At 36.8% G+C, this 20,077-nt stretch overlaps 1 protein-coding gene across 5 annotated transcripts in view; it reads left to right on the top strand.

Annotated features, from left to right (window-relative positions):
* The first annotated feature begins 606 nt into the window (after positions 1 to 606).
* Positions 607 to 20,077, top strand: part of LOC136348888 (uncharacterized) — a 71,377-nt gene continuing 51,906 nt past the window's right edge. The window contains exons 1-4 of one of the 5 annotated variants that reach the window (XR_010733741.1): positions 607 to 1,093; positions 1,148 to 1,530; positions 3,349 to 3,704; positions 3,765 to 3,779. The gene's annotated coding sequence lies outside the window, so the exon portion shown is untranslated. The other 4 variants (XR_010733740.1, XR_010733743.1, XR_010733744.1 and 1 more) reach the window with 4 other exon arrangements.

Raw genomic sequence — 20,077 nt, 5'->3', positions numbered from 1 at the left:
ATTTCCAGTGCAGTGCACTGTTCGCTCGTGAGCCGTCCACTCCGAGAACCCGCACTGACAAGCGACACTTACACGAGTGGCGGTTGACGAATGCCGGGAGCAGGAGATTAAAAGGGTTAAGCAGCTTCAAAAAACGAACGGCACGACCATCATCTCCACGAGGATTGAGAGTACAGGCGGGGAAAAATGAAAGTAGAAATAGTAGAAGTGAAAACACAATAGTTAAGTAGTACAAACGGGTACTGAGTACCCAAGGTCAGTTTCTTCTTCGGGTTTGGATACTGGCCCTTTCCCACGCGCACGCCTGGTAGCGGAATCATACATTACCCCGTTAACATCAACAATGCGTTGCGTTACCACTACATCCCCTCGGGATGTACAAACTCCTATTGGCCCCACACTAGCAACTAAACATGAAACAAACCGTTGTATGTTTGGTTGTCTACATTGTTGATCACGAGGCGGACAAACATTTATGAAGGCACCGTATAATTATATGTACGATCCTGCTTGCAACATAGGCAACTATTTATACATGCAACGTGCGCGTCTTTGATCTTGTTATTGAGACCAGACGAGACGTTAGAGTAACGAACGGCTTGTGGCGGAGCTGATAGCGGAGCAACTGTCACCTGTCAGGCTTGACAATGTGACGTACCCTAGGGTGACCCTTCGGTTCCCTAGGTACTCCAGAACCCGGTGAAAAATCTTCCCCTAGCACTTCCGGCAGGTCATTCTAGAACATTCTGCCGGAAGGGAAAAAAGAACCTTACCTTAACCTTTACAAAGAAAAAGGTTAACCCGCACCTGCGCGGGTCCCTTTTTCTTTGTTCGAATAGAGACCATCTGGAAAAAATAGGGAAGGGCTCTCTTCTGGGTTCTCGACACGGCAAGATAGATTTTAAGAATCGCGCAAGGTATATTGTTTCTTTTTTTACAATCATATTTGCGAACTAATATTTACAATATATACATATTTACATATTTACACAAGTGCTTAGACTATTCTACAACCTCCGAAAACGCAAGTCGGGTAGTGAAAGCGCTTTACACGCAAGCGTGCACCCCGACAGGCTGAAGGGACTCGGAATAGGTTAGTACGCATTAAATCAGTGATAAAAACCAGTGAAGATAGTTTTTCTTTTAGAAAAAAATGGATATGAAAAAACTGATAATGGATTTTCGTCAATTCCAACGTGAACGACAGAAGGCTAAGTTAGTAAAGAAGAAAATATCGAGCTTCAACGTTGTGAAATACCAAAGAGGGGCTGTCGAATTGGCAGACGTAATCGTAAAAGTATATCAGGGCACTAATATTGCTTTCAAAGACGAAAATGGGAAAATTTTTTTTGGTCTAGAGGACACCGATATAACGGCGTTTGATAACGGTGAATCGGACGACGAAGATGAACACACACTGATTGTAGAGCTTTACATCTACCGTGGAGAAGAGACTGTATCATTACAATTTGCAAATCTGGTAGAAAAGCAGAACTTCGCGGCAGTATTGAAAACGTTTTTACGGTTTAGGTGAGAAATTACATACATACAGGGTGATTCTAAATAAGTGGGACAAGCAAATATCTTTAAATCGAGAAGAACTACAAAAAAATGTTTGAAATCTTCTTTATTTTTAGGGCCTCAACTTTTTATGTCAATTTGTTTTTTCCAAGGTCACCTTCACCTGTCCTTTGGGGTCAACTTGATTTTTTCAAATGTAACACTCAACTTTTTTTTTGAGATTCGAATTCTTTGTTGGCAGTAAAAATATTTTTACTTGAAACATTTTGTGCTAAAATTTAAGAAATTCATAATAATAACAGACACAAAATAAAAAACGTTTCATCAAACTTTTTTCATTTATTGTAACTTTTATTAATTTTGTAGTAAATTTTAATTTATTATAAACAAATTCAGTCCAACAGATGTTTGAAGTGGTTCCCCTGCTGTTCAAGGCACTTAACAATTCTGTTTTGAAGTGATTGCTTCTTATTTTTCAGCATTTCAGTTGTAATGTTTCGGCAAGCATTTTCGATCCGAATTTTCATGTGTTTGGAAGTACTTGGTACTCGATTATAAACTACTTGTTTTAAATGACCTAAAAGAAAAATCTGCTGAGGTCAAATCTGGTGATGGGGCTGGCCAGTTAACAACACTACCGCGCCCAATCCATATTTGTGGGAAACGTTCGTTTAAAAATTCTCTGACATTTCTAGCATAATGAGTGGGGCAACCGTCACGTTGAAACCACATTGTCAACCTTTGCCCTGAATTAACTTCTTCGAGAAGGAGTGGCAGATTTTCTAACAAAAAATGACGATATTTCTCTGCATTCAGGTTTGCATAAAAGAAACATGGCCCAATCAGATATGTACCTAAAACACCACACCAAACATTCAGAGTCCACGGTCGCTGTCTTTTGTTGGAGTCCCGGGGAAGAATACTCTGATACCGGGTGTTATTTTATACGTGGATACCGCCACGAAAAAGCAGGACGATGGGCGAGAGAAACTTCACTACTTAACGTCAACAAATGTCTCTATTAGTTTCTAAAGGTTGAATAGTACGAAAAAAATGGTTATAAGGTGAGGAAAAACCGTTTGTGTGTTTCTCGTAAAAACAAACTGTTTTTTCTTCTCTGGTTTCCCGACCTCGTTAAGTTTGGATCACCCTCCTTTTTCTTCGTTGACCAATCCGGGCCCTGGTGGGTACCTTCCCATGGGTCAGGATTTTCAGGGTGAAAGTGATCCAAACATGTACCTTAATGGGATTTTGCCATTGATGTGTCAATTCATGAGTTCTGCAAATGGTCGAGTCGGTGATATTTATTTAACATACTAGGTGGTACATGTCGTGGGTCTGTTTTATGTTTCTTCTAATCAAACGCAGAAACGCCCTTTCGGTTTGATACTTTTATGAGTTTTGCTTTGAGACATTTAACATATAACGGACTCAACCATAGATAACATGGCGATGTGGATGGGAATCCAACACTTTCCACTTCACGAAACCGGCGTGGATTCTCAACCGACTAATGATGCACGTTGTGGCGAGTCACTTCACCGTGGTTTGTGAAGCAGGATTCATCAGAAAATAGTATATTTGAAAAAAAATGTACATTTTCATGGAGTCTTCTTTGTGCCCAAGTACAAAAAGTCACTCGATTTCGGAAATCATCACCATGTAATTCTTGATGCAGACTTACGTGGTATGGATGAAAATAAAGAAGACTTTGTTTGAACATTTTCCTTGTAGATCCTCCCGATTTCAAGATATTTGCTTGTCCCACTTATTTAGAGTCACCCTGTACATGTATACAAGTATATTTAGGTTTTGTTCATTTTGTAGCAATAGTTCCAATAGCCCGACTGATTCTGGAACGTCAACACTATAACGATAAATGTTAAGTATCTAAATAAAAACACATAACCGAGGTTTTATCCCGAGGGACAGTTCCGGCCGACGGTGGAAAGCTGCAAACGAGGTTTTTAGTGGGTAGGCGCTGCTTAGTATAACACAGTGAATCCCACACTACCCGGCCACTCCGTCATCAGGCATGGGTGTCTTTAGAAGATTTTCCTCGTACAAAAAAAAAATAAAAAATAAAATAGAAATAAAAACACGAACTAGACAGGGAGGCAGTCAACAAAGGACCCTGGTAATGCTGACTCGGCCTAAGAAAAGGGGCTGACTATTTGAAATTTGTAATAAAGCTAATAGAAACAAACATGTTGTGTGTTAATTAGTGCCACTGTTTAAGCCAGGGGCTTCCCGAGTTCCTGCCTAACGGTGGCGACTGCCTCACTAGGCATTCAACGAGATATCGAAATACGCCGGAGGGGTTTTGTACTTGAGTCGAAGGATCAGACGGGCCACCGTCAAGAAATAATGGAGATCCGAAAGTTCGAGAAGGTACAGAAACTCTGTTACACGAATCACATTAAATTTAATCACAGACTAGTTGGAATGCAGGGTTTGATTGACGATTAAATGATTAACTACAGATTTCTATTGCGACGAGATGTGTTAGAAGTTGGTAAAGTGATTTATTCTAACTTGTGAAATCGAGAGAGGAGAGAGAAGTGGCTGTTAAAGCGACGAGATGAGAAACGGTTCTGTTTTCTGTCTATTGTTATTTATTGCCCAGATGTTAGGGCATTACGTAAGAGCGATCTTTATGTTAGAGTTTCTCCAACAGCCTTGATCTAGCTCTTGCAGATTCCCTTCCGAACCATTACAGTTTTTTTCCATTTCTATATAGCCCTCCAGCTAGAAGCCAGGGGCACGAGCTCCGATAGGCACCTTCTTCCCTGTTTTCTCTTCTAGTCTCATGTTCCCAATTCTCTTTGGCAGATTCTTATCTCTCATCCTCCCCCAGTCAAACAAACCACACACCTGTTTCCCCAAACCAGAAAAAAAAACAACTATGGTCTAAACTTTGGCACATATCTATGGTTTCTTACTCGTCCAAGCAAATATAGCGTGCGCCAACTAAAACGAAACAGAGTTGTTTTCTCGGATGATGAAAGAGTTGTGCAAGAATGCTCGGACGTGTGAACATGGATTTATGCCACTCTTCAAAACACTCGGCAACGAAAAAAACCTGCTCAACAGAACATGGGGTGCAGTGATATGCCGAATCTTCCATAACTCTTTCATTCCAACAAACTTTCCATTTTTTTCGCATTATCCTATTGCCTTTACCTCCGCGAATTTCGATTTTCTGGGGGGTGGGGTTATAAGAGGTGTCCGATTGCCTTTCAGAAGTTCCTTCGTCTGGGAGCGTTTCCTCTATGATTGCCAAACGGAATTCGTGGCATGACAAACGTTTTCTGGAGTTTTTCCTGCGGAGGAGGAAAGAATTATATAAAAATGTCTGGAACATGTGAATTCCCTCTTTTTTGTACCAACGCAACTACAGTGAAATCCCTCTTAAGCGGACACTGACGGTGCCAGAAATTTTGTCCGCTCAGGAGAAGTGTCCGTTCAAAGGGAAAAAAGTTCAGGCATAACGGATTTTTTTTATCATATAAAATGATCAAGAAAATATGCACATATGTATTGAAATGAAGGATTTTTTTATTTAAAGAAAAAACAAACATATATACACATTAAAAAAAAATTAAGATAAAAATTCATCTAACGTAGTTTGACGGATTTTTCTTTTCAAAAAGGCTTCTTGATAGTGTATTTCTAAATTTGACAACATTTTTAAGGCTTTGGTGTCTCCTTGATGTAAAGAAAAGACTCTCAGTGCCTTTACCGATTTAATTGCTTCATTGTAGGTGTTAATACTGCATTCTATTTCTGTTGCACTTTCTTGGTCATCATCGGACTCATCTGACTCACTTTTTTCAACATCCATGTTTTTTAAAATTGAATCTGAAACAAATTCCTCTTGGATTTCTTCCACAAATAAATTTTGATCCATGATAAAAAATTCTTCAAAGCTCTCTTGCGTTATTCCTAAAGGCACTTTTTTCTTATAAATCTCCGCTAGCAGGGATAGAGGGAGTTCTTCTTCCGGATCGTACTGTTCTTCTAACTTTGGGTTTTCAATGTGAAATGCGTTTTTAAAACAATTTTTTATAGTAACGCTAGTCACTTCACTCCATGCTTTATTTGCATAGAATATTGCATCCAATAAAGTTATTATTTTTACTAAATCCTGTGCAGAATTTGCATCATCGATGTTTACCAGTAAGTGTTTCAATAATAAAGTCCTGTAATTAAATTTGAAATTCTTGATAATTCCTTGGTCCAGCGGTTGACACATGCTTGTGCAATTTGGGGGAAGAAAACATAGTTTTATATTTTTGAGATTGATTTCTTTGGGGTGCGAACAAGCGTTGTCCAAAAATAATAGAATTTGTCGTTTTTGAGCACCCATTTGTCGGTCAAAGTCTCTTAGCCATTCAGTCATTATGTCAACGGTCATCCAAGCCTTTTTGTTAAATTTCCACATCACTGGAAATTTGTTTAAGTCAATATTTTTAAATGCTCTCGGCCTAGCAGCTTTTCCAATTATCAAGAGTGGTTCTTTTTCACCATTCATATTGGCATAATGTAAAATAGTAATTCTATCTTTAGACAATTTTCCACCAAAACATCTTTCTTTTTTTAGAGCTAAGGTTTTATTTGGCAAAGCTCTAAAGAAAAGCCCTGTTTCGTCGACATTGTAGATGTTTCTTGGTGGGTACTTCTCTATTAAAGAGGGTAATTTTTCTAAAAAAGTTTTCACATCCTCAGGATTCACTGAAGCAGACTCCCCTGAGATTGTTTTAAAAGCTATATTGTGACGAGTTCTAAATCTATTAAGCCAACCGGTAGAAGCACTAAAATTTTTGTTTCCTAGCGTTTCTAAAATTTCCTTTGCTTTTGCTTGTACCAATGGACCTTAGTAGAAATAATAACGATTAAGGAAATTAACGAATTGGAAGAATTTGGAATTTGTACATACCTGTTAATGGGATTCCTTTATTCCGAGACTCTACAAACCACTTGTAACATAACTGATCAATTTTTAGACCCTGCGACTTTAAAAAACTTCTTTTTTCGTCGACGTTAGTATTGGAATACCATTTCTTCATAAGATTTTCTCTATTTTTTATAATTTCTGCTACCTGTGTTTTGCCTATTTTAAAACGTACTGCTAATTGTCGAACACTTAACTTTTCTTGTTCGCGTACTTCAAGAACTTTAATTTTTTGTTGTAGTGATAAAAATTGCTTTTGTACTTTTGGCTCCATATTTAGAAATATGAAACGATGAACAACTCTTGAAATGAACTACATATTAGACGCCTTATTGTACATTTTGTATTAAATCGAGGGTTGAATTTTAAGGATGGATCGCGATCGTAATGAAGAAAAAAAATTATTTATAAAAAAAATAATTTATTATTTAACAGGTTACGATCTGAACACACTAACCAATTCGACTCTTCCAGACTTAAGAACTAACTATAATCTTTCGATCCCTTCCTTATACCAAAAAATACAATCATTAAGAAATCTGTTGTTTATGTTATGACTTCAATTAATTAGTACATGTGAGATTTGAGACTCTTCCGGCATCTTGAATGTTAGCCTAAGCCAAATTATGATTTCCTAAACATAACGTTCGCCTATAGATTTATCTGTTTACGTCTGTAAAGCAATAAGACTTATGGGGTGGTCATATTACTTTACCACACGTAAATAGCCATATAATTCCTCCCTTCTTAAGTTTGCGAAAATAGGGGGTTTCTATTTTGGTCTCTCTATAGAACTGTATGGCTATATATAGGGTGTTCCGTGAAGAATGCGCCAAAAAGGAATCTGATAATCTAGACATTAAAATAATAAGATTTATCCCAACTTGCCTCATGAAAATGTTATTCGTTTAGGATATACAGGGCGTTAAAGTTAATTTTTGTATTTGAATTTCTTTAAGTAAATCGAATAGTTTTGAAGATATCTTGTTCAAATTTTGAATCATTGTTTTTTTTAAGACCGGTAAAATGAATATTTCATGAAATTTGGGTTTCGAAAAAGAGGGCGCTAGTTGCAGCCTATAGGACGCACATTTATGTCCATATTTTTTTACAAATGCAATAATTGTGATTTTAAGAGGTATTTTTGATAGATCTATCATTTCTAAAGATAAAAGGTATACCTCATTTATTTCGCTAATCCAAGCCATTTTCGAAATATGGCGAATTTAAATTTCCATAACGTGTCTAAGTAAGAGCAGGAAACAACCGGATCGTAATATTTTTCAACGACTATTTACCAGGTTAGGAGAAACTGGATCATTTCACCCTAAATGTGAACATGGACCCGTTAAGACAATTTCTGTTGACCTAGAAGAGGAAGTGTTAGTTCGCGTTGCAGAAAACCCCCAAAAAAGCGTTAAGCAGTTGGTAAGAGCTACTGGAGTAAAACAAACAACAGTTTTTCGAATTTTAAAACAAGAAAAGTTACATCCGTATCACTTTACTCCAGTACAAAATTTACTGGAACACGATCTATTTGTAATGGAACTCGCGAAACAAAACTCGGGAACACTTTTATATGTTTTATTCCACTCGTTATGACACACACAACACTGAATCGTTACAAAACTAAAGATCTTAGGCTTTAATTGGCATTTAAAATGGAGAGAGTCAAGAGTTATATCAGTTCTATCGTTATTATTAGGGAAAAAGAATAGTGTAGAATAGAGAGTAGTACAAGGTTCGGGGTATCTTAAGTACTGAAACATGGGGGTCAGTACCCATAGGCGTACTCCGGGTTTAAACAATAGGCAACATAACCCACAGATGGTAACTTTCCAAATTCTTAACCCGTAAAGTCAAGACAATGGTAAGGAAGGATAATTTACAAGGGTGTTGCAGCTGAAATCTGATTTTGGCAAGAATGAGGATACTTTAGTCTTTTGTCTTGACGAGGAAGAGGAGTGAAAGTTTTTTATGAAGGGTAACCCTTATTGGCAGATAATGGGTTCCCGACATATGGCCATCCTGGACATACTACTAAAGCAGTGGAAATCCATAGGCGTAGCCTAAGGGTACATTACATATTACCAAGACTTCAATTTTGTCAAACAATTATTGATCGCCAAAATCAAGATCCAACTTTTATTAATTCAGTTTTATTCACCGATGAAGCAACTTTTACAAGGCGTGGTGTTTTCAACTGGAGAAACAGCCATTATTGGGACTTTGAGAATCCAAAAGTAGTAAAAGAGCATCACTTTCAATATGAATTTTCTATTAATATGTGGTGTGGAATTTTGGACGATTTCATAATTGGACCTGTTCAATTACCTGCAAGGCTTAATGCAGAACAATATTTAGAGTTTTTAAGAACTGAATTAGGAAATTTACTTGAAGACGTACCGCTTAAGTTAAGACAAAATATCATCTTTATGCATGATGGCGCTCCTCCACATTACCCCATTGTAGTTCGTAATTTTTTCAATAGACAATTTCCTAATGGATGGTTTGGACGAGGAAGTGATGTACCTTGGCCAGCTCGTAGTCCCGATCTCAACCCAATGGATTTCTCGTTATATAGGAAATACATGAAATCCTTAGTTTATGATACAGAGATAAATACGCGTGACCAATTATTTCAACGCATCCAGGATGCCGCCACAGCGATTAAAAATAGTGACGGTTATTTATTTAGAATAAGACAACACTTAATAAAAGGAGTACGAAAATGCATTCAAGTAAATGGTGGACATTTTTCACACTTGCTAAAATAAAATATACTGTTTCAATAAATTAATAATTGTTATTAATAAATTGTTTTTACTTAATATCGAGCACTTACTTAGACACGTTATGGAAATTAAATGAGGTATACCTTTTATCTTTAGAAATGATAGATCTATCAAAAATACCTCTTAAAATCACAATTATTGCATTTGTAAAAAAATATGGACATAAATGTGCGCCCTATAGGCTGCAACTAGCGCCCTCTTTTTCGAAACCTAAATTTAATGAAATATTCATTTTACCGGTCTTAAAAAAAACAATGATTCAAAATTTGAACAAGATATCTTCAAAACTATTCGATTTACTTAAAGAAATTCAAATACAAAAATTAACTTTAACGCCCTGTATATCCTAAACGAATAACATTTTCATGAGGCAAGTTGGGATAAATCTTATTATTTTAATGTCTAGATTATCAGATTCCTTTTTGGCGCATTCTTCACGGAACACCCTGTATATATATATATATATATATATATATATATATATATATATGTCAGAAGAAAGAAACTTCTTCTTATAGAGAAAACAAAAAAACACAAGTTTGTGAGAGACTTCTTTATTTGCCAACGATTGAGAATGGAATGCCCCCTCGCAAGGTGTCGAAGTCATTCCCCGGGTATCTGTTTTTCCCATCCAATAAACCTGCCATACCATCCACATTCTTCCCACGCTTACATCCCTCAGTTATTCCTTCTTCACACCCCATATGATAAAAACAGACCCTCTTTATCTTTTAACGTAACGATCTACTTTTACAAGTACAAGTTTAGTCCATTTCCAAGGGAACACTCATAGGTGCTTGTGACATACCACATATACCCAAGGATAAGATATAACACTATCCTTGCAAGGTGGCAGGTTTATTGGTTGCTTTGAGTGAATTAATAACTAACCCCGTGTCACTTTACTTTATGAAAGCTCACATATATATATATATATAATAATAATAATAATAATTATTATTATTATTATTATTTATTTATTTATTTATTTATTTTTTTTTTGAACCGCTTATAATAATAGAACATAATTATGGTTGATATAATTAATATACTAAATATAATAATTAAGGCGGTAATAGAGAAGCTAAGATTATAGACATTAAATTTTGTTAAACGGTGTACAGTTGTTTTGACTTATTTAATTTTATACGAATTACCTTCAAAGATTAATTTCGTGAAACGATAAAGTTCAACTTTTCTTGAAGGTTTTCAGTAATTGTTATGGCTGGCAACTTTAAGCTTAAACTTATAGTGTCGGGTTCTTGAAATTCGAAGATGGTTAACTTTAATGGCACATATAATTAAATAGGATAAATCGTGAGTGTAATAATAAATGCTATTTAATTGTGGAATAATATATATATTCTTTAACGAATAGAGATCTAAACGCAAGTTCATCTAGTGACAAATTTGGACCTAATGAGATGCCTCTCGTTAGTAAGGGCGAGTCATCTGGTTAGTCTCTCTTAAGATTACAATCAACAACCATACATGAAAGCTGAATCCCTTTCAGCATCCCTAAAGATAGTTTATGACCTTTATGGTCTTCCCAACATAACACTCGGCTACAGATTTATGTGTTTGTCGGGCCAGCACCATACCAATAATCATCACTCGTAGATGGTCATATAACTAGACACACCAACATATTCGATAACAAAACAAAAAATACAAAAAAGGGAAAAATACTGAACATGCCGCCTGCCTTGAAAGCGTAGACTTTTAACACCTATGAACATAAATTAATTAGTCTACTGGCAACGGACAAATTTTTGAAAAGCAACGCTTTATGACCCCAGATTGAGTCTTTATACGCGCTACCCTGTCTTTTCTGCGGAATACTTCCACAATTCTTCCTAATTTCCACCTCATAGGGGGTGTTTGGTCGTCCTTCACTAACACTAGCGAACCTTCAGTCAAACTGTCATAGTTCTGCCTCCACTTGATGCGCTGTTGGAGTTCTGCAACATATTCCTTGCTCCACCTGCTCCAAATATGCTGTCTTAACTGCTGCATATGCTGATACAATGACAGCCGATTGGTAGGCAAACTCCTTAGGTCTGCACTTAACCAAGAGCTTAACTGACGTCCAATGAGAAGATGTCCCGGGGTTAGCGAAGTGAGATCCTCAGGTTCAGAGGACAATGGGGAAAGGGGACGCGAATTCATTATTGCCTCTATTTCTGATAACAGGGTATAAAAATGTTCAAATGTTAATGGGGTATTACTAACCACTCGTCTTAAATGGAATTTCATACTTTTAACACCTGCCTCCCAAAGCCCACCAAAATGGGGCGATTAAGGTGGAATAAAATGCCATTCTATACCTGTATTACATAATTTTAAGGTTAGTTCGTTATTGTTTTGTATAATGAACTGTCCCAGTTCCTTTAATTCTGAGTGCGCCGCTACGAAATTTGTACCATTGTCAGAATTCACTACAGAAGGTTTACCCCTTCGCGCAACAAATCTATGTAGCGATAGTACAAAGGATTCTTTACTGAGATCAGTAACCAATTCCAAATGAACCGCCTTGGTTAGAAAGCAAATGAAGAGACTAATATACGACTTCGAAAGCTTGGCACCATGACCGGACCGACTTTTTAATGAAAATGGACCTGCATAATCCACCCCTATAACATCAAACGGATGGTTAGGGGTTACCCGTTGTTCGGGCAGATCACCCATGATAGGCCTTAGCATCTTGGGATTGTATCTATAGCATCTTAAGCATTTGTGCACGATTTGTTTGGCTAAGGACCGACCTGCCAATGGCCAATATGATTCCCGTATCGAGGCCAATAGATGCTGTGGACCACAGTGGTATAACTTTATGTGCTCATGAGTAAATATTAAATTTGTGATATGATGTCGTCTAGGTAGGATTAACGAGTGTTTCTTTTCGAAGCTAAACTTTGCATTCGTTAATCTGCCACCCACCCTTAACAATCCAAACTCATCAATAAAGGGTTTCAGACTAATAATTTTTGATGAAGTCTTTATCTTATTGTTCTTTATACTCTTGAACTCCTCATAAAAGGAATCTTCTTGTACCTGCTTCATTAACATTTTAAAGGCATGTTCAATTTTACCTTTTGATATTGGACCATACCTTCGCTTACCTGGACCCGTGCGACAATTGTGTGCAAATCTGTGTAATAGTGCGATTATTCGTTTTAACTTTAATAGATTAGAAAATCTTTCAATGACATAACTATCACCCCCTTGTATTGTGCTATTTGCACAGTAGGTTTTAGTCTTACGCAAATCAGGCAATTCATCGCTTTTTCCAGGACCTTTTGGCCATTCAGTTTCTGGCAAACATAAAAATCGTGGACCATTCCACCACACATCTACGTTCTTAATCTCAGAACACCTTAATCCTCGCGATAAGTAATCCGCTGGGTTAAGTTGACTTGGAACATGCCTCCAAGTATCACTACTGTCACTTTCTTAAATTTCGACAACTCTGTTACTTACAAATGTTTTTAGTTTATTTGGGGCTGTTTTTATCCATCCTAATACAATCGTCGAATCCGTCCAGAAACATGTTTTTGCCAACTTTAATCTCAGCGACTGGGAAATCTTTTTTGCAAGTCTCGACGCTACCAAGGCTCCGCAAAGTTCTAGCCGTGGTAAAGTCACCGTTTGCAAAGGTGCAACTTTAGCATTTGATGCCAAAAGACATACATTTGTTTCGCCATTTTCATTTAAAGATCTTTTTTTTTTATAGAGGAGGGATACCTTCAAAAGGTACCCGGTCTGATGTTCGAGCGACCGGGTTATGTGGGATTCGTCCCTGAAGGGGACGCCTACCCAGTAAAACCCTCCTCTCTTCACCCTGGATCCCCTCCGGAACCGCCGTATGGCATTACTTCAGAGGGGGGGTGGTGGGTTCGTACAGACCGACACTATCTTTCATCTTACACCTCATTCGTGTTCCTTGTTGCTCTTGCTCTATTTTCTCTTTCCCTTTCGTCCATTCCTTTCTTGCTCATAATAGCTCGCAGCATGTCGGTTACCGCTCTCCAGCTCCCTTCATTTTTTAACAGACATTCAGCGATATTTCCTACAGTTACACTTGTTCCCCCCAATTTCTCTTGCGCCCTCTCTCCGTGACATGCTCCACACATACAAAAATCGAATGCTCCGGCGTGTCTTCACCTTCGCAATACCAACACTCATCCGTCTCCTGTTTTCCTATTCTTTTTAGGTAACTTCCAAACACTCCATGCCCTGTCAGGGCCTGGATTACGCAATAGTCCAAGCCTCCAAATTTTCTACTCACCCATTTCTCTACATCTTTGACGAAGACTTTCGTCCATCCCTCATATTCGTCCCATCTTCTCTGCCATTTTGTGAACAGCATCTTTCTGGCTTCTGCTCTACTGCCCGCACCCCTTTCATATATCACCGTTCTCTCTTCAATTGCAAGATCCATGGGTATTTGTCCCGCGATTAGCGTTATTGCGATCGTCGGGACTGTCCTGTATGCCATTGCAATCCCTATCGCCATCCTCCTATTCACCCTCTCGAGTCTTTCCAGATTCACTTTGTATTTGCACACGTCCTCTTCATTTAAAGACCTGAGATAAATGCAGGCCCCATATGCCTTTTCAGAGCTGTCCGAAAAACAATGCATCTCAATTGATTTTGCATTTTCGCCAATTGCATGACGATCTATCCTAAGTTCATTCAGAAACCTCAACTCCGAAACAAAAGTGGTCCATGCCATAGCGATATCACGGGGAGCTGGATCATTCCATGATAGCTTTTCTAACCAGAGACCCTGGAGAAGGATCTTAACAATAATTACGCATGGACTTATAAGGCCTAATGGGTCAAAAATTTTGGAGCTTTCGCATAATATTAATCGTTTTGTGATTTTTTCACAATGAATTAGGTCCTTTACCTTATACATTAGTATGTCGTGAGTAGGGCTCCAAATCAGACCAAGCGTTTTCTTTACATCGTCTTCCCCGAATTCAACAATTTTTGAAAACGAATTATCATTAGGGATTCCGTCTAAAATACTGCCATCATTGGCACAAAACTTGCGCAATACGAAACAACCTTGTTTAAGGGTCTTAAATACCAAATTGCATATTCGTCTTGCATCTGCTATAGTATTGGCTCCTGTGAGGAGGTCATCTACGTAAAAGTCACCTTTGATTACTTCGGCTATGTCCGGATAGGCGTTTTGGATTTCAAGAGCAAGCTGGAAAAGACACCGAATAGCTAGGAAAGACGCTGAGGTGGTACCATATGTTAATGTATTTAATTGATAGCAATGCAGTGGCTCTTCAGGGTTAAATCGCCATAGAATGCGTTGCAGTGGCCTTTCATCTGGATGGACCCACACGGACCTATACATTTTTGTGCAATCGGCAGATACAACGTACCTATGTTGTCTAAATCGAATAAGAATAGAAAATAGGTCTTGCTGAATGGTAGGCCCAGTCATCTGAATATTGTTCAAGGAAAACCCTGTGCAGCTTGGAAATGATGCATCAAATACTACACGTAGATTGGTAGAGTTTTATTTTATCTTTTAATAACTTTGATAAAAAAAAACTTTATTTATTTAGGAAAATACAAATATAATACATATGTAGATTCACAAAGCAAGTTGGCAGTAGATTACTCGATTAATTTCTGAATGAATCTCTAAACGAATGCATTTGCTTAAATATACAAATATAGCTGAGTTTTCAAAAAGCTGATGAAGTGGATTTGTAAAGCACCCCGGGTTACGCATACGTAACAATACCATATATGTATTAACCTCTTACATTATTTCTTGTACTATTTTCTCATGGAAACCTAAGGACGATATTAGAACTTAATTAGAATGTATATTTACGTAGAAACACAATTCCTTTGTATAACTAACCCATCAAATTGTAATTAGCTGAGACTCAAAGTCTCAGTACTGTTTAAGGTTCAAACTACCCTTATTAATGTACTTTAGCAAAGTCCACGTAGATATCATATATATAAATAGGGCAGTCAAGCAGTTAAGAAAAGGTCCGGCAGAAACCTTCAGATTGATCCTAAAAGAAACACTTACATAAAAGGGTCTTTACGCCTCGCTCCCGCTCTTGTATTATCGAGAAGTTAATAAAGTGTTATATTTTTTACTCGCGTATAGTTATTCCAACCCGGTGTTATATACCCTCTTATCCTCAAATCTGTCACATAACTTATCCCACACGACACAAACCTTTCCCAATAATATGGGATTATCATAAGAACAAATTGGACTTTCACCAGACTGCCCTTTCGACTATACGAACAATTAACTGCGACCAAAGTCTCAAGTCCCCGGGTGTTTGCCCTTAATAATATAATTTAGATAAGTTGTTCTACACACATATAAGTAAGTTTCAGCCCCAAAAAGGTATAATTATAATTTTTCATTCAGACAGAGTGTATAGTGTTAGACGCTCTTCAAATTCCTTTAAAAAAGCTAAAGTATAGAACCTTAGTATTAAAAATAAAGAGTTGTTAGTGAGTTAACAAAGTCGTCTTAATCCTGACAAATCAACGTCGTGGTGTCGATCACGTATAAAATATCGGCTGGTGTCACAACACAAAATTTTGGTGTCAGAAGTGGGATCTTCAGCCACAATCGTGGACAGATAGCCTTGCAACAAGGTTCCAAGAATTTGGCGGATTTCAATCCCTTGGGCACTGACGAACCATCAGAGACGTCCTACTACAAAAAAATTGTTCCCGTAAACAATTTGGTAAGCAATCTTTCGACTTTTGTTTTGTACTAAGTGTTTCCCATTTTTTCAAATTCCTACTATTACCCTTTTTACTATCAATTCTCTATTCCTATTCTATATCCATTCTTAATAATGGCCACTGAGAATAATCCAACGATGAGTGGGTTCCCATTACAATTCTTATGCTCTCTGATTCCTAAATCATTCGATGGAAAAAGACACGAATTCCACGAGTTTCTAATTAACTGTAGCAATGCGGTTGATTTGGCTAACGACATTCAACAAAAACCTCTTTTAGCATTTATAATCTCCAGATTAACTGGAAGTGTTAGATCTCAGTTACATGGAAAATCTTATGGCGATTGGAAAGAGTTAAAAGATATTTTATGTACCTTTTACCAAGATAGAAAACATTATATTCAGTTAATGGAGGAATTAAATACGCTCAAACAAGAAAAATCTGAACCAATTTTAAATTTTCATGAACGAATAGATAAACTTGTTACCCGAATTTTAAGTTCTATCAATTTTAATAATGAAAACGAACAGATAGGGAAAATAGAAACAATCAAAGAACTAGGATTGAGTCGATTCATTCATCATTCCAAGCCCGATATTTCAAGATTCCTCAGAGCGCAAAACTTAACCGATTTTTCTGAAGCACTTACTAAGGCAATCGAAGAAGAACGCGCAATTAACATTTCCAACCAAGAGTTTACATTACGACATTCAAAATATTGCAGTTTTTGTAAGAAAAATGGCCACAACCTTCGAGAGTGTTTCCGAAAATCAAATCATTCAATACAATTTAATAAAAGAGAATTCCTTAAACCTGAATCTCGTCAAACCCATAACACACAAGGAAAATTCTGCAACTATTGCAAAAACAAAGGGCACATTATCAGTGAATGTCGGAAACGTGAATACAATAATCGACTTAAACAAGACAACCAAAGAAAATTTGACAATAGAAATTCCGAGGAAAATAACCCGGCTCGTCAATCTATAAATTTAAACTGCCAGTCCTCCCCAGTAAACGCCTCACTGGTGGAAATGGACATTCAAGAGGTGTAATATTCCAACTCAACTCAAACACAACAACCTCCAATCCAAATTCTAATTCCAATTCTACTAACTCAAACCCAACTCAGTTCAATACGAACAAAATTCCTAAATCAAATTCGAATTCCAATTCTACTAACTCAAATTCAACTCAGTTCAATACGAACGAAATTTCTAAATCAAATTCTAATCATACTAATTCCAACTCTACCAACTCAACTTCGACTTTAGTTAAACCACTTCCTATTTCTAATTCGAAGAAACCTTTTATTAATTCAAATTCTTCTAAATCAAACCCTACTATTTCTAATTCTATGAAATCAAATTCAAGTATTATTTCAAATGATATCCACTGTGCCTCACAAATCTCTAAAAATATGTCTCAAACACCAGTACCTCTCCTAGTAATACATAAAAGCATGGTGTACATCGAGGTCCACTTTCAAGGTATTCCATTCAAATTCTTAGTCGATACTGGAGCAAGCGTTTCATTAATTAAAATTGCCAAATTGAAACAAACGAAATGCACCTTTAACCCTACTGAAACATTGTCACTAAGTGGTCTCAGTCCAAATGCATTGGTTTCCACCATTGGTAGTATAAATGTACCCTTGGAAATCAATCGCAAGACGTTCAACGTAAAATTCCACATTGTAAAAGCCGAATCAAATCTGCCATTCGACGGATTAATTGGTAATGACTATCTTCAAGGCCAAATGGCTAATATCTCCTTCGAAAAACAAACCCTATCAATACAAAGTCTACCATTTCCAATCCCTTTACGAATCAATACTAACTCATTCAACTCAGAAACTTACTATCTTAGCCCCAGATCTGAAACCATTATAGAAGTTGAAATAATCAATCAAAATATATCACAAGGCATAAGTCCAGAAATCGAACTCTGTAATGGCATATTTCTAGCAAAATCTGTTTTGAAAGTAAAAAACAATAAAAGCATCACAACTATATTAAATACAACAGACAAACATGTACGGATAAACCACATTAAATTATTATTAGATCCTTTCGATGAAAACAACTCCTTCGTTTTTAATATTGATATAGATACCAAAGTCGAACAAAGAAAAAGAGAACGCATTAATTTGCTGAAGGAAAATTTGCGGCTAAATCATTTGAACTCCGAGGAGAAGCTATCCATATTAGAAATGTGTTCAGATTTCAATGATATATTTTATTTACCTAACGACAAATTAACAAGTACGAATACAGTCAAACATGGTATCATTGTCAGTAATCCAACACCCATACATTCGAAAACATATAGATACCCTGAAATACATAAATCGGAAGTAGATAAACAAATAAAAAAGATGCTAAAACAAGGCATTATCCAACCATCCGTGTCTCCTTATTCAAGTCCCCTTTGGGTGGTACCCAAGAAACTAGATGCCTCAGGAGAAAGAAAATGGCGTATTGTCATTGATTATCGTAAATTAAATGACGTCACAATAGGCGATTCCTATCCCCTGCCAAATATAGAATATATTTTGGACCAGTTAGGGCACTCCCAATACTTTACCACTTTAGACCTTGCTAGTGGGTTCCATCAAATCAAAATGAAATCCGATGACATTCCAAAAACCGCATTTTCGACACCTTTTGGACACTTTGAGTTCACTAGAATGCCATTCGGTCTGAAAAATTCTCCAAGTACTTTTCAAAGATTAATGAACACTGTTCTTACCGGGTTACAAGGATTACAATGCTTTGTATATCTTGACGATATTGTTGTTTACGCCAGTTCAATTGATGAACATGAAAAGAAACTAAGAGCTATTTTCGAACGTTTACGATCTAATCAATTGCTACTCCAACCAGACAAGTGCGAATTCATGAAAAAGGAAGTCGTTTACCTAGGCCATGTTATTAGTAACAAAGGTGTAGCTCCAAATCCTGAAAAGATTAAAGCTATCTCTTCATACCCTACACCCAAGACCCAAAAACAAATCAAACAATTTCTTGGTCTAATCGGTTATTATCGAAGATTCATCAAAGATTTCTCTGCGATTGCAAAACCTCTTACCTTACTTCTCAAAAATAATGTACCATTCATATGGTCTGATAGAACTCAAGAATCATTTGAGACCTTCAAAAGAATTCTGACTACCGAACCTATTCTACAATATCCCGATTTCGAAAAAACCTTTGTACTCACAACGGACGCTTCCGACTATGCCATAGGCGCTGTTCTCTCCCAAGGTGATATTGGAAAAGATCTTCCAATTGCGTATGCTTCTCGAACTTTAAATAAGGCAGAAGTAAATTACAGCACTACAGAAAAAGAGGCTCTCGCGATAATTTGGGCAACAAATCACTTTCGTCCCTATTTATATGGAAGAAAGTTCAAAATTATAACAGATCATCGTCCATTAACCTGGTTATTTAATTGCAAAAATCCATGCAGTCGTCTTCTACGATGGCGTCTTAAACTTGAAGAGTATGAATACGAAGTTATCTACAAGCCAGGCAAAATAAACTGTAATGCAGATGCCTTGTCCAGAAATCCAACGGAAACCCCAATAATGTCTCTACACTTCAAATTTAATCAGACATATGATGAGTTCATAAAATACCATTACACAACCAAGGATGTTCCGGATATTGAAATTATTAAAGACGACATATTCACTAAATTCCCTAACGCCTTATTTTATTCTAAAGACTTAAACGAGAATAATACAAGTTATGAAAATCTAAAATGTAGACATGACTTAGACATACTAACCGATGACAGGAACATATATGATACACTACATCTGAAAAACGTGTCCAATGAACAAACTTTTTTGATGATTTCCAAACTCAACCACTTTGATAAACTAGAATATTCAAATATATTTTATTCACTATTAAGCCTAAGGAAAATACTTTCAAATTATAAAATCAAGAAAATTTTTATAAAAAATCCAATTGATCATAACTCAAAATTAAAACAGGAAATGTTTTTGGAAATGATTCAATTTCTGTTCAAGAAAATTTACGTTGTATTG

The sequence above is a fragment of the Euwallacea fornicatus genome, chromosome 35 (genome assembly GCF_040115645.1).
Source record: "Euwallacea fornicatus isolate EFF26 chromosome 35, ASM4011564v1, whole genome shotgun sequence".
NCBI classification, from domain to species: Eukaryota; Metazoa; Arthropoda; class Insecta; order Coleoptera; family Curculionidae; genus Euwallacea; species Euwallacea fornicatus.
This window is presented reverse-complemented; position numbering and strand designations above follow the sequence as displayed.